Below are 13196 nucleotides of genomic sequence, written 5' to 3' on the forward strand. Positions count from 1 at the left end.
AACCTTCATTTATAAACCCTGGATGAAAAAAAAAATGCATCACCTTCAAAATCAATGCAAACTGTGAATGGTCATGAGTCACTTACATGGAAAATGACAGAAGGAAAGGCAGGCCACCCTCCCTTCCTTCTCCTTTCAGTCCTTCCTCATCAGCAAGCTGAGGGCAGAGTGCTGGGAGAAGGTATGTGTGTCAAGAAGCGAAATATAAACAGTCGAGCTGCTTTTGCGCAGCAATTCCACTACTTTGTAAGAACAAAACACATGTGCGTGTATAAACCATGAACTAGAAATTGTGTAACGTAGGGGGTCATGCATATGAATTAAATGTTCTTATGTTTGTTTGTCTTTTATCTGGTATTGCACATTGTAAAGATGAATGGTAAAATTCTAATTGTGAAAATGTTTTCTTTACTTAGAACAACATCAAATAGCAAATATGTGACTAGTCAAGAGAGGGCCCACGAAGACAGGTCAAACTTCCTGGCTCAGTCCTTGCGGTGGGATTTCTTCCTCCTCTTTGAACAAGGGGCCCGCCTTTGAATTCTGCACCAGGTCCTACACGCGTGGGAGCTCTCTCTCTCTGCCACGTTTTCTGAGGTTCCAGCGAGGACACTGGGGTGGCAGACAGGCCAGCACAGTCTTTTCAGGCGCTGCAGCTCATTCTCTGACTACCCTTCCTGACCTGCCCACGCTGGCAACCCTCTCCAGGGTCCCTGTGCCAGCTTGCTGGGGCCGACTCGCTCAGACTCACACCCCTGCCCTGGCTGCCCTGTGTACTTGCTTCTCCAACAAAGGGGCCAGCATTTCTAAAGTGTTTTTTCCAAGTATTGCCAAGAAAATAGAGCTCCTTTTTCTTAGCTGTGGAGCCAGGCCAGCCACAAAAATATTAAATATTTTCCTTGGGAGAAAGTAATTCATCCCCTCAAAGGTCTGGAAGATGCTGAGATCCTGCAGCGATGCTCCTCTGTGGACCCCACGATCTGAAAGGACTAGCTGGTTACTTCTCAGGCTGTCTCTGTGCCATCACTTTGCTGATGGTTCTATATGTCCTTTTTATTTCTGGTGCAAGTGGGAGCTTATTATAGAAGCCACAAGCTGAGACCAATGGTGCTTAGAGCTTAGCAAAGAAAACTAAGAAATGGCAATAGACTCCATTACCCAGATTTTTAAGACTAAGCCTAATCCATTTATATATGCCCCAAATGCATTTCATCCCACATTTTTTTCAAGTGGAGTCTTTATCTTTTATACTGATTTATTGGTGCTCTTTTATTTAAAAAAAATATTTTTATTGACTTTAGAGAGATAGGAAGGGAGAGGAGGAGAGAGAAAAACATTGATCAGCTGCCTCCTGCATGCCTCCTACTGGGGATCAAGCCCACAACTTGGGCATGTGTCCTGACCAGGAATCAAACTGGTGAAGTCTTGGTGTATGGGATGACGTTCAACCACTGAGCCACACCAGCCAGGGCTATTGGTGCTCTTTTAATATTAAAGTTACTAAACTTTTGTAAATGATACACTGCACATGTTTTCTCACAATCTGTGTTTTGTTTTTATTTTGTGGTGTCTTTCATCATGTATATATATATTTTTAATTTTATGTAGCTTTTGAACAATTTTATAGTTGTATCTTTAGAACTCTAATCAATTTGGAATTTATTGTTTAATATGATGGGTGAGATAGGGATCTAACTGTATCTATAAAATGGATAACACATTGGCCTCTAATTTACTGGATTATCTTTCTCTCCTCCACTATTTTAAATATCATATTTACTGTAAACCCAGTTCTCATGAATATGCTCATCTTCTTCTGTCTATCTTCTTCACTAGACCACTTGCTTTTCCTGTGCTAATATATCACATTGTAACTCTTTGGCCTGCATTTCCTTCCGTTTTAGTTAATGTTTGGATTATCTCATTGTTCATGTCCTCCTTCTGTTACCTCTGGTCTATCTTTCTGTTATTTGGATGTTGGGTCTCCTGGACTAATCACTTAATGTTATCTTCTTTCTCTTCTCACAGCCATCTCTTTGTCCTCCTGCTCTCCTTTCTCTGAGATCTTTCTCTGCTTGATTTTCTGAAACTTCTTTCATGTCTTCTATTATGGTTTAAAATCTGACTCCCTTTTTCTTTCCTAAGTGTTTCTTTTTATAATAGCTTGTCCTTTTTGCAATATCATCTCTTAATCTGAGGATTTTTATGGCACATTTCTATTGAAATTTCTTCTCTGTAAATTTTTCATTACCTTATAAATTATGTTTCTCTTGTTTTGGTTTCTCTTTCCATATTAAATCTTTTCTTTGGGAGTTTGGCCATCTTTACCTGTTTCTTCTTGTTTAAAATGGTAGGGATTAAATGTTTATTTTAATCACTCTGAGCACATGTATGGAATTTTCTTGACTTTGGGCTGCACTTGAATATTATTTTAAATATGTTTCTAAGGACCCTTGGTCTGGTCATATACACCTGAAAATGTTTCTCCAATCTCCCATCTGGAGAGTAAGGGTAGGGATCCATTAGTAAAGGTTCTCAGCATTTAGCATTCAGAATGGGTCTGACCTTCCTATTTTCAGTACAGTAGCCATGCTGCCGGCTCTATGGGGCAGCACCACCCTGGAGAGTCACACTGAGCCTCGAGGAAGGCCCCACACATGGTTTAGTTCTCCCCTGCAGTCATCTTGAAATTAGTATTTTTTGAACAATAGGCATGCATTTTAATTCTAGTTTTGCTCTGGGCCCCTCAGGTATCTAGTCCAGGGTGCCCACACCCTATTGTCTGCAGATCCAAGGCCAAGCAAGCCCCCTGGTTTTGCCCCCTCCAGTTTTCTCTGAGTGGGAGAGGTTCATCTGTCACCAACATACAATTCAGATGGGGATCTCGGGATCTACCTGTTTCTAAACCAGACTTCGCAAAAGTCTCCACACCACCTTTCACTCTCCTTCTCGCTCCCTCCTAAACTAGCTGTGCCTAAGTCTAGCTTCCCATGGGTGCCATGGAAAATCTAGCTTTTCATAGCATGATGCTAGCTGATTTTTCTCTGCCACCCTTGCATGTGGCTGGCCACCCAAACCCAGACTTCCTGTTGATGAGCAATCTTTTACTTCTCCACCAAAGAGGTTGCTCTTCATCAACAATGTGGTAGGGCCCTCCCCCTGAATGTAGAACTGCACTGTGCACTGTGAATTAGCACCCTCAATGACCTCTTTAAAGATCCATTCAGTGGGGCACCCTGCCCTCCCTCTTCCCCCCGAGAATGAGCATACCTCTCTCTATGATGTGGGGATGTATCGGGGGACCTGTCTTTCTTTCTGGTGATCACATACACCCCTTACCAGTCTCACCAGTGAAATCTCTCCCTTAACCCATCAGAGTGGCCGGTAGCATTCTTTCTGAGCTCAGTGTACAACAAGGCACAGCTCCAAAGGGAGGCATTTGGCACAAAACTGTCTCAAAAATATATTATTTCTGTGGAAATCAATAATAAAGATAAAAGTAGTAGCAACAAAAATCACTACAACAAACACTCACACATAGTTTGCAATACTGCCAAAACTTCTAATTTTATTTTTCTTTACAACACTGGCAGATATGTATAACTTCCCTATTTTATAGGAAAGAAAATAGAAACTTGGAGTGATTAAGTGATTATTTTCAAGTTCACAAAAAGATTAAGTGGTAATGCTCAAAAACAAAAGCCATTTAAATTTTTTTTTTTTAAGAATGGTTAACCTGACTACATAACAACTAATTTTCAGTGATAATGTCACAAGACAAAAGGTATGCTGGGATAAGTCATTACCTAAAACTAAACGGACAGTCACAAATGACCGAAGCAGCTTTGATTCCCCCGAGGCCGCTCTCCTTGGCCTGTGGGTGGCCGCCTCCTCTGTGTCCTCACGTGGCCTTGTCTCTGCGCTCCCATCCTCAGTGTCTCTGTCTCTTCTTATAAGGACTCCATTTGGATGAGGTCCAAGATTAGTCATATTAGATTCTGGGTCCACCCATATGGCCTCACTTAATTGTAATTGTCTCTTTAAAGATCCTATCTTCAAATACAGTCCCATTCTAAGGGGGTTAGAGCTTCCCAGCATATGAATTTTGGGGCCACACAATTCACTCCACAACACCTTTGATCTGGTGAAGACATCATTTTCCCTCCCTATCAACTCACCTCAGTGCCAAGTGACAACAGGGCATCCAGATTTGGTCTGTTACTCTTTGCCTTTATGTCGAGATGCCCAGGAGTGGACTCAATGGCAGTGCTGGGGAACCCCACAGCACAAGGTCTGAATGCCTTTGAGCCATTTCTAAACTGCATGGCTAGCAACAATCTGTCTCTGTACTGAGAGGACTGCAGAACACTAGACTATGTTGTAATACATTTCCACTGAGTGTATCCTTAACTTCCTCATGGTGGGATGCCCCAAACACTCACAGCACACCATCTGACAGAGAAGCTGGTGTCATATGAAGAAATTATGGTCATATTAAGTAACTCCAGTTAAAATAGTATATTTCAGCAATGTTTATAAAAAAATGCCGAATATGAGCATATTACTAGCACCTGTCCCAGTGTCTAACAAGGCATCTGTTCAAGTTAGGGACCCAACTTCCCCTTCTAATGAGACAGTCTTCTTTCTGGGGTTGGATGGGGTGTCTGCATTCAAAATGAGTAGATGGTATATTAAGTGTGTGTGTGTGTGTGGGGGTGGGGAGGGACACATCTGCTTTTGTTTCAAAGAATGAGTATGAAGAAAGGTTGCCAGTCAATGATGGGGAGGACTGAAGTATATATGTGACACAGTCAGACTTCTTATCAGATTTTGAAAACCCTTCTATATTTGAGGAAAGTTCCACATTATGAATTCTCCCTAGCCCCTTAGGGTCGGAACTCAAATTCTCAGCCTCCTGTGCAGATGGCACTCAGGCAGGTGTCCCAGCCTTAGACACAGCCAGTGAGGGAGTGATTCAGAGCTGAGTAGAACTGTGCTCACTTTTGGCTGGTACTGGAGAAATAGTGATGCTGGAGAAATCTCCTGTAGGTAGACTACACCAAGCCTTAATTACTTTAAATTTTTTCACTTGTAATGCTGATGGCAAGACACCAATGGAATTACACTGGTGTCATAATAAACCAAAAGAAAAAAAGGCTTGGTTAGATAAAAGAATCCCAAGTCTGGTTTATAGAAAGGTCCCAACCCTTTATTAACCTTTGGTTGAGAATATGCTTGTGTATTTCCAGAAAACTCCTCCAAGCCTGTGTGGATTCCTGCAAGGAACATCAAACTCCAACATGAATTCGTGGAAGGAACTGACTAAACTAATGAGGACCTTGCACCTGAAGCCTCATCCTGTACCTGTAGTGGCAGAAAGATGACTACTCAGGCCCCAAATAGCAGAAGCCCCAAGCAAACTTACAGACTAATTCCTTAAATGCCTGGCAGCAATTTAAAAAGAACATAAAATAACTCAATCTTTTTTATTGGATTTCCCTACCTTTGCCTCTTAGCATAACCACTATTGTCTGTCTCATTCTTGATCTTATATATTTATTTCTAGTCTAGAGATGTGGATGGGGTGTCTAGTAATATGCTAGTAGTCTGCAGATGTGGAATACAAAGTCTTAAGAGAGACTCAAGACCTACAGAAAGCATACACTTTTCAAGATTTATTAAGAAAACAAAAAGGAGGAAATGCCAAAGGCTAAAGCAAACAGTAGGTAACATAAAAAAGAAACATTGGAATACCAATGGACTTTGATACCCCTGCTGGGCTGAATCCGGCTGTGATTGCAATGGCTCCAGGCGATTTCCCTATCTGATAATCTTTTCATTGTTTACCAAACTTTACCTTTGATCTGCCTTGCTAAAGGGAAAATGTGTATTCAAGTAAATAAAAAGCAGACTAGGCCAGAACTCAGTGTGTCTCTTCAAGAAAGAGGCCCCCAATGCCTTCTAAATTCATATTTCTTGTATAGCATTTTCATTTGTGCGCCGGGCCCTTCTTCAGATCCTGAACCCTGCTGCGAAGGTCGCGGCACAATTCTATGATACATCATCTGTATATTGTAGTATGTTTGCCACCCAAAGTCAAGTCTCCTTCCTTTACCATATATTTGACCCCCATTACTCTTTTTATATTTTTTTTTTATTGTTTAAATTATTACATATGCCTCCTTTCTCCCTGGTTGACCCCCTCCCTGTCATTCCCACCCCTGAGAGCAAGCCCCCACCACCCCAGGATCTGTGTCCATTGGTTATGCTAATATGCATGAATACAAGTCCTTTGGTTGATCTCTAATTTCCTCCCCCACCCTGCCATTTGTCTCTGGATCTATTTTTTGTTCATCAGTTTATGTTGATCATTATATCCCACATGAGTGGGGTCATGTGATATTTATCTTTCTCTGACTGGCTTATTTTGCCTAGTATAATGGTCTCTAATTTAATCCATGTTATTGCAAATGGTAAAAGTTCCTTCTCTTTCATAGCGGTATAGTATTCCATTGTGTAGATGTACCACAGTTTTTTAATCCACTCATCTGCTGATGGACACTTAGGCTGTTTCCAAATCTTAGCTATTATAAATTGTGCTGCTATGAACATAGGGGTGCATATATCCTTTCTGATTGGTGTTTCTTGGGATATAGTCCTAGAAGCATGATTACTGGGTCAAATGGCAGTTCCATTTTTAATTTTTTGAGGAAACTCATACTGTTTTCCATAGTGGCTTCACCAGTCTGCATTACCACCAGCAGTGCACAAGGGTTCCTTTTTCTCCACATCCTCACCAGCATTTGTCCTTTGTTGATTTGTTGATGATAGCCATTCTGACAGGTGTGAGATGGTATCTCATTGTTGTTTTGATTTGTAACTCTCGGACGATTAATGACTTTGAGCATGTTTTCATATTTTTCTTGGCCTTCTGTATGTCCTCTTTCAAAAAGTGTCTATTTAGGTCCTTTGCCCATTTTTTTGATTGGATTGTTTAGCTTCCTTTTGTTAAGTTGTATGAGTTCTCTGTAAATTTTGGAGATTAAACCCTTATCTCTTATCTGAAATAGCATTGGCAAATAGGTTCTCCCATGCAGTGGGCTTTCTTATTGTTTTGTTGATGGTTTCTTTTGCTGTGCAGAAGCTTTTTATTTTGATGTAATCCCATTTTTGTTTTTTCTCTTTAGTTTCCATTGCCGTAGGAGCTATATTGGTAAAGATATTGCTACAACATATGTCTGATATTTTGCTTCCTGCTAATGGAGTCTGCTAAGATTTTTTATGGTTTCCTGTCTTACATTTTAGTCTTTTAGCCATTTTGAGTTTGTTTTTGTGTATGGTGTAAGTTGGTGGTCTAGTTTCATTTTTTTGCATGTATCTGACCAAATTTCCCAGAACCATTTATTGAAGAGACTGTCTTGACTCCATTGTATGCTCTTGCCTCCTTTGTCAAATATTAATTGAGCATAATGGCTTGGTTTGATTTCTGGGTTCTCTGTTCTGTTCCATTGGTCTATATTAGTATGTCTGTTCTTGTGCCAGTACCAGGCAGTTTTGAGAACTGTGGCTTTGTAATATAGCTTGATATCTGATCCCCATTACTCTTTACTACCCTCCACCCATTTTCCCTCTGATAACCACCATACTGTTGTCTATGAGTTTTTGTTTGTCTTGTTATTTGTTGCTTTCAGTTTTATATATCATATAGGAATGAAATCATATGGTTCTTGACTTTTTCTGTCTGACTTACTTTGCTTAGCATGATATTCTCAAGATCTCTCCATGTTGTGGAAAATGGTAGTATTTCATCCTTTCTTATGGCTGAGCACGATTCCATAGTATGCACGTACCACATCTTCTTTATCCAATCACCTATCAAAGGATAATTTGGTTGTTTTCATGTCTTGGACATCCTGAATAATGCTAAGATGAACATAGGGGATATATATGTTTTTGCAAATAAATGATTTCAATTTTCTCAAGTAGATTCCCAGAAGAGGGGTTGCTGGGTTCTATGGTAATTCTATTCTTATTTTTTTAAAGCAACCTCCATACTATTTTCCTTAGTGGCTTTACCAGTTTACATTCCCACCAGCAGTGAATGAGGGTTCCTTTTTTCCCACAACCTCTCCAACATTTGTTATTACTTGTCTTATTGATGATAGCCATTCTAATGGGTGTGAGGTGGTATCTTATTATCTTTTGATGAAGAATTATTTCCACTGTTATATGCACCAGATATACTCTTGTATGAACCACTACAGATATGAACAGTAATATTAATATTTTAATGTTTTGTAATGGTAAGGGTTTAATCAACAGTCAATAGAGACCTGGTAAATGCCTGGTTGAACATCCACAAAACGGAATAATATTGAGCGATTTAAAAGCAAAAGCTCTACATGGAGGAAGTAGATACACTGTTGAAGTGGAAAAGCATGGCAACAGTGAGCACAGAACACCAGCCATCATCTATGTGAAAGGCAGAGCCATCCAGAAACATGTTGATAGATTGGGAATATCCCTGAAAAAGAGCAGCAGCCGATAACATCATGATTCTCTGGGAAAGGAGTCAGTGGGGACACTCCAGGGGATGGTTGCTTTTCAAAGAATATCCATTTGTAGCTTTTGAGTTCATTCACTTCTGCAACAAATGTGTGCTGGGTACTGTGGCACATCCTCTATAATAAAAGCATAGTATGCAAATTGTCCCCTTGATGGGGAGTTTGTCTAGGAGTTTGACCAGGGGGCGGGGCCGGCTGGGGGAAGGGAGGGAGTACCCGGTTGGCAGCCGACAGCCACTAGGGACCCTACCAGTGCACGAATTTCGTGCACTGGATCTCTAGTAGGACATAAATGTAGACCAGACATTGTTCAGCATCCAGGGAGCTGAGTGCTGGAAATAAAACAGATTATTACTGCATAATCCACTCAGAGCTGGGATAAGGGTGTGCCCAAGATGCTGTGGGAGCCAGAGAAGAAGCCCTTGATGAGGATAATCAAAGAGAATTTTCTGGAGAAAAGGGCACTCAGAAACTCAAGTAAGGGTTAGGCAGCAGAGCTATGGGCAATGTTACACTGTTACAATAAAAAAAGAAAAGAAGGGAATAGAAAAGAAAAAAAAAAGATAATCAGAGCGAAGTCAAAGAGGCCCCAAGACAGCTGATTTTGGGAGAACTCCAAGTACTCATGATGAGTAGAGTTTGGGCGGGGGAAGCTGCTAAAAGGTAAGTTACAGTTATTTAAGGCCCAGATCATGAAAGGCCTTAGATATTGCATATTATCCACACAGCAAAGATGAGTCATTGAATCAGGAAAAAGAAGGAGAATCCCATGTGGGGACAGAGCAGGAGTCCCCAGGTCCAGTATAAGGCTTTTATGTAAACTAAGGCAGGATTCAGAAAGTCCTGGGCCAACTGGGATGCATTCAACTGCCATCCAAAAAGTCCAAACAACGGTGCTGGTGCTGGACCTCTGGCTGTTATGCTTGCGTAGGTCTGGAGGTAGGCATCTCAGGGCTGGGCAGCAGCTTGGTGAGACCCTCAAGAACCCAGGTGGCTTTTTTCCTTTTCCTCTGCTACTTTTGGAAAAGTCTGTAGTCACCACATGATTGCACACTCACCACGGTCAGTCCTGGCCTCAAGGCTCTATTCATGATAGAAGGAGTCAAAGAGATGATGCAAAACCTTTCTCTAAGGCTCTCTATCTCTTTGATGAGAGAAGCTCTTCATAGCAGCTTTGCTCTTTTATCTCATTAGCTATGTGCCCCCTCGACACCCCATTGCTAAGGAGAACAATATTATACTCATTGACTTAGGCCAATTGTGATTTATCTCCTAGGGTGTGGTAGAGGACTTCCATCCTTGAGATCAAGGGGTCTGCATATGTTGCTGAAATAACTTATTTAATTAAAAATATCATTGTATATCTTTCATAGAAGGAGAGCAAATGAGTGTCAGTTGGTCACAGGTCCCAATTGAGAAATACAACAACCTTCTGCGTAGCTCTGGAGTTTGTCATCCATTCTTTTTATTATCCAGAGATGACTAAAGTAGTTTATTCTTTTTCCTTCCATGACCACTCCTGACCTCGTTCTAGTACAGAATTGTTTTCTTACAATGTGATTAGAATCACATCTGATGACCCCCTGTATTAGTTTTCTATTGCTGCACAACAAATCCCCACAAACTTAGCTGTTCAACACAAATCTGTGATCTCACAGATTCCCTGGGTTAGAACTCCTGGGTCCCACTAGGCTGCAATCAAGATATTGGCTGGGGCTGCATCTGAGGCTGTGGGGCTTCTCCCATGCTCACTGGTTGTTGGCAGAATTCAGTTCCTTGGGGTTGCGGGACTGATGTGCTCAGCTTCCAGAGGTTGTTCCTCTCCACAGACAGTTCACAACATGGCTGTTTGTGTCTTCCAAACAAGCACGAGAGCCTCTTTCTCACCAGGAATGTTTCCCTGCAGGCTGCTAAATGGAGTCTCGTCAAATGTAACCTAATGGAGGTAGTGACTACGCCAGCTTATTCACAAGCCTGCCCACATTCACAGAAACCAGGGTGTGCGACCAGAGGGGCGGGAAACTTGGGGTCAGTGCAGCGTTTTGCCTACTATATATCCCATGACTTACATTTGTACCTTTGGCATTTTCTTTGTTTATTTTCTACTAATCATCAGTAGAAAATTCTCACCTTTATTTTTAGCACTTTATATGTTACTGTCTGACATAATGCTTTTCTCCAATAATTTTTAAATGACATATTATTTTCAATAAGAGGTAACCTTCATCCCCATCTCAATCTCACTTTCATACCTTTCCAGGAACCTGTCACACACTTTTTATTTAATGATAGCATGCATCTTAAAAGAAAATAAATTAAAATTCTATGGCATTATTTTAGAAATATGAGTTTATTTTTTTTAAAAAAAGAAATGTTTTCCTTATACTAATTTTCTAATAAGTAAAAACAACCAGAAGGAAAGGAGGGTGGGGGCAAGTAAATCATAAAGGGGGAATAAATGGTGATGGAAGGAGATTTGACTTGGGTTGGTGAACACAATACAATATACAGATGACATATTATAGGATTGCACACTTGAAGCCTATATAATTTTATAACCAATGTAACTCCAATAAATTTAATAAAAGTATTTTAAAAAACACAGAGCCCACTAAAAGTACTATGTTGAAACACTGCGGGAAATGTAAAGAATTATAGAATATTTGCAGGTACTGAAAAGAGTTATAATGTAGTTCAGAAAGACAACAGAGTCACAGAAGCTGAACACCAATAAAATATTTACATGGAAATTTAAGCCAAGAATGAAGGCCAAGTCACAAGCCTGTAAATTAATTATTAATTGTCAAATTAATCCTAGGGACAGTCTGAGTTCAGAGGACGGTGGTTGGGTTATATTTTTATGGTGACTTAAACTACCCCCAAATTTAGTAACTTAACACAACAGCGGTGCTGTTACACCTCACAACTGAGTGGGCCAGGGGTTCAGGCAGGGGAGCAGCCAGGCAATGCTCCCACCCTTAGGAGCATCACCAGGTGCCCAGTGGGGCCCGGCCTTGTCTACAGGCTTCCGGAAGGGCGCCGCACTGACCTAGCACCTTGCTGTCCCTCGGTTAGCCTCTTTCCCCGCAGCTCGTGGTCCTGGCCCTGCATGTGGTTTGGGCTTCTCACGGCAGGGTACTCTCATTTCTTTCCCGACAGCTGCCTGGTAAGAGTGAGGGGAAAGGAAGTGGACACTCTTGTGGTCCAGATCTGGAAACTCACACAGGGTTACCTCAGCAATACTCAGTAGGTCACAGAACCCACGCCCCTGCAGAGAAGAAACAGGACTCTCCTTCCTCCTCCGCGGTCTTCAGGATGAGGAGAGGGCCAAGGCAGGCATGGCTATGTTTAATTCACCCTGGAGGGAAAGGTCAATTTGGACCAGAAAGGTCAGAAAAAGCCACACAGGGAAAGATGGTTTGAAGGGTATGGAGCGTTTGAAAAAAAGAGAGTGAGAATAAGGCCACACATGTCAATCAATATCTAAATTTAAACAGTAACAGGGGGAACAAGGCTTTCAAACTGCTTAGCAAGACAAGAATTCCATTTCCACTTGTTTTGCTCTAACAACGAACGTGACAGTGGGAATTAGCCTCAACTTGGGCAAGTCACTCCTTCCTTCCTGTTCATAAACAGGCTAATTCGACCGAAGACATGATTTTCTTTTGCATGATGTCGGCTTATTTGAAGAAAGGTGAGTCTAAGCTTACGGATATTATAGGACTAATTGGGGAAGGTCGGTCAGCGCTCACTGACTCTCTGAAGGTGATGGGAACGCTCGCAGTCAGTGCTGTGATGGATGCGGGGCAGTGGCGCGGGGCTGTGGCTCAGCAGCCCATGACAGGGCACTTTGGGTTCAGTAAGTGGGCCAAGGTCCTGAGAGGGCCGTCCTGTTAGACGTATAGTCCTTCCGGTCTCTCATAAGGCTTTGTCAGAAAGGCTCAGTCCTTATTCCCATAACTTCTGGCTGAGAAGAGGCTGTCTTAGATTTGTAGATTATAGGTCAACAGCTCTCTAGATTAATATTCACACTGTGTGTGTGTGTGTGTGTGTGTGTGTGTGTGAGAGAGAGAGAGAGAGAGAGAGAGAGAGAGAGAGAGAGAGAGAGAGCGCCACGTAATACACAGAGCCTACTTGCCTACTTTGAACACCACCTGGCACTTGGTAGACATTTAATATTGGTTAATGAACTGTATTACTCATATTCTCTCAACACCAATTTAAATAACATATATTCTTTCTCCCGGGTTTGCCTATATATAATATTAAACCAGAAACAGGAGACTCTCTTAGTAACACCTACCAATTAAAAATTAAGCACTCCTGCCTGAAGTGAGCACAGCTCTGGTTTAGCATGTCAAGTTTGAAAATATGTATATCACATTTTCTTTTAATCCTCTATTTTTTGGACACAGATATATTTTGAATTTTTTAATATGAAACCTGACATCCAAAAAACAAAGGAGAAAACAAAACTCGTTAAAAATACTTTTAGAAAAACAATAACACATCTTTTTTTTTTTTTTTAATTGATTTCAGGGAGGAAGGGAGAGGGGGAGAGAGGTGGAAACTTCAATCATGAGAATCATTGATTGGCTGCCTCCTGCACGCCCCCTACTGGGGATCAAGCTC

The sequence above is a fragment of the Eptesicus fuscus genome, chromosome 4, assembly GCF_027574615.1.
Source record: "Eptesicus fuscus isolate TK198812 chromosome 4, DD_ASM_mEF_20220401, whole genome shotgun sequence".
In the NCBI taxonomy this organism is placed as follows: domain Eukaryota; kingdom Metazoa; phylum Chordata; class Mammalia; order Chiroptera; family Vespertilionidae; genus Eptesicus; species Eptesicus fuscus.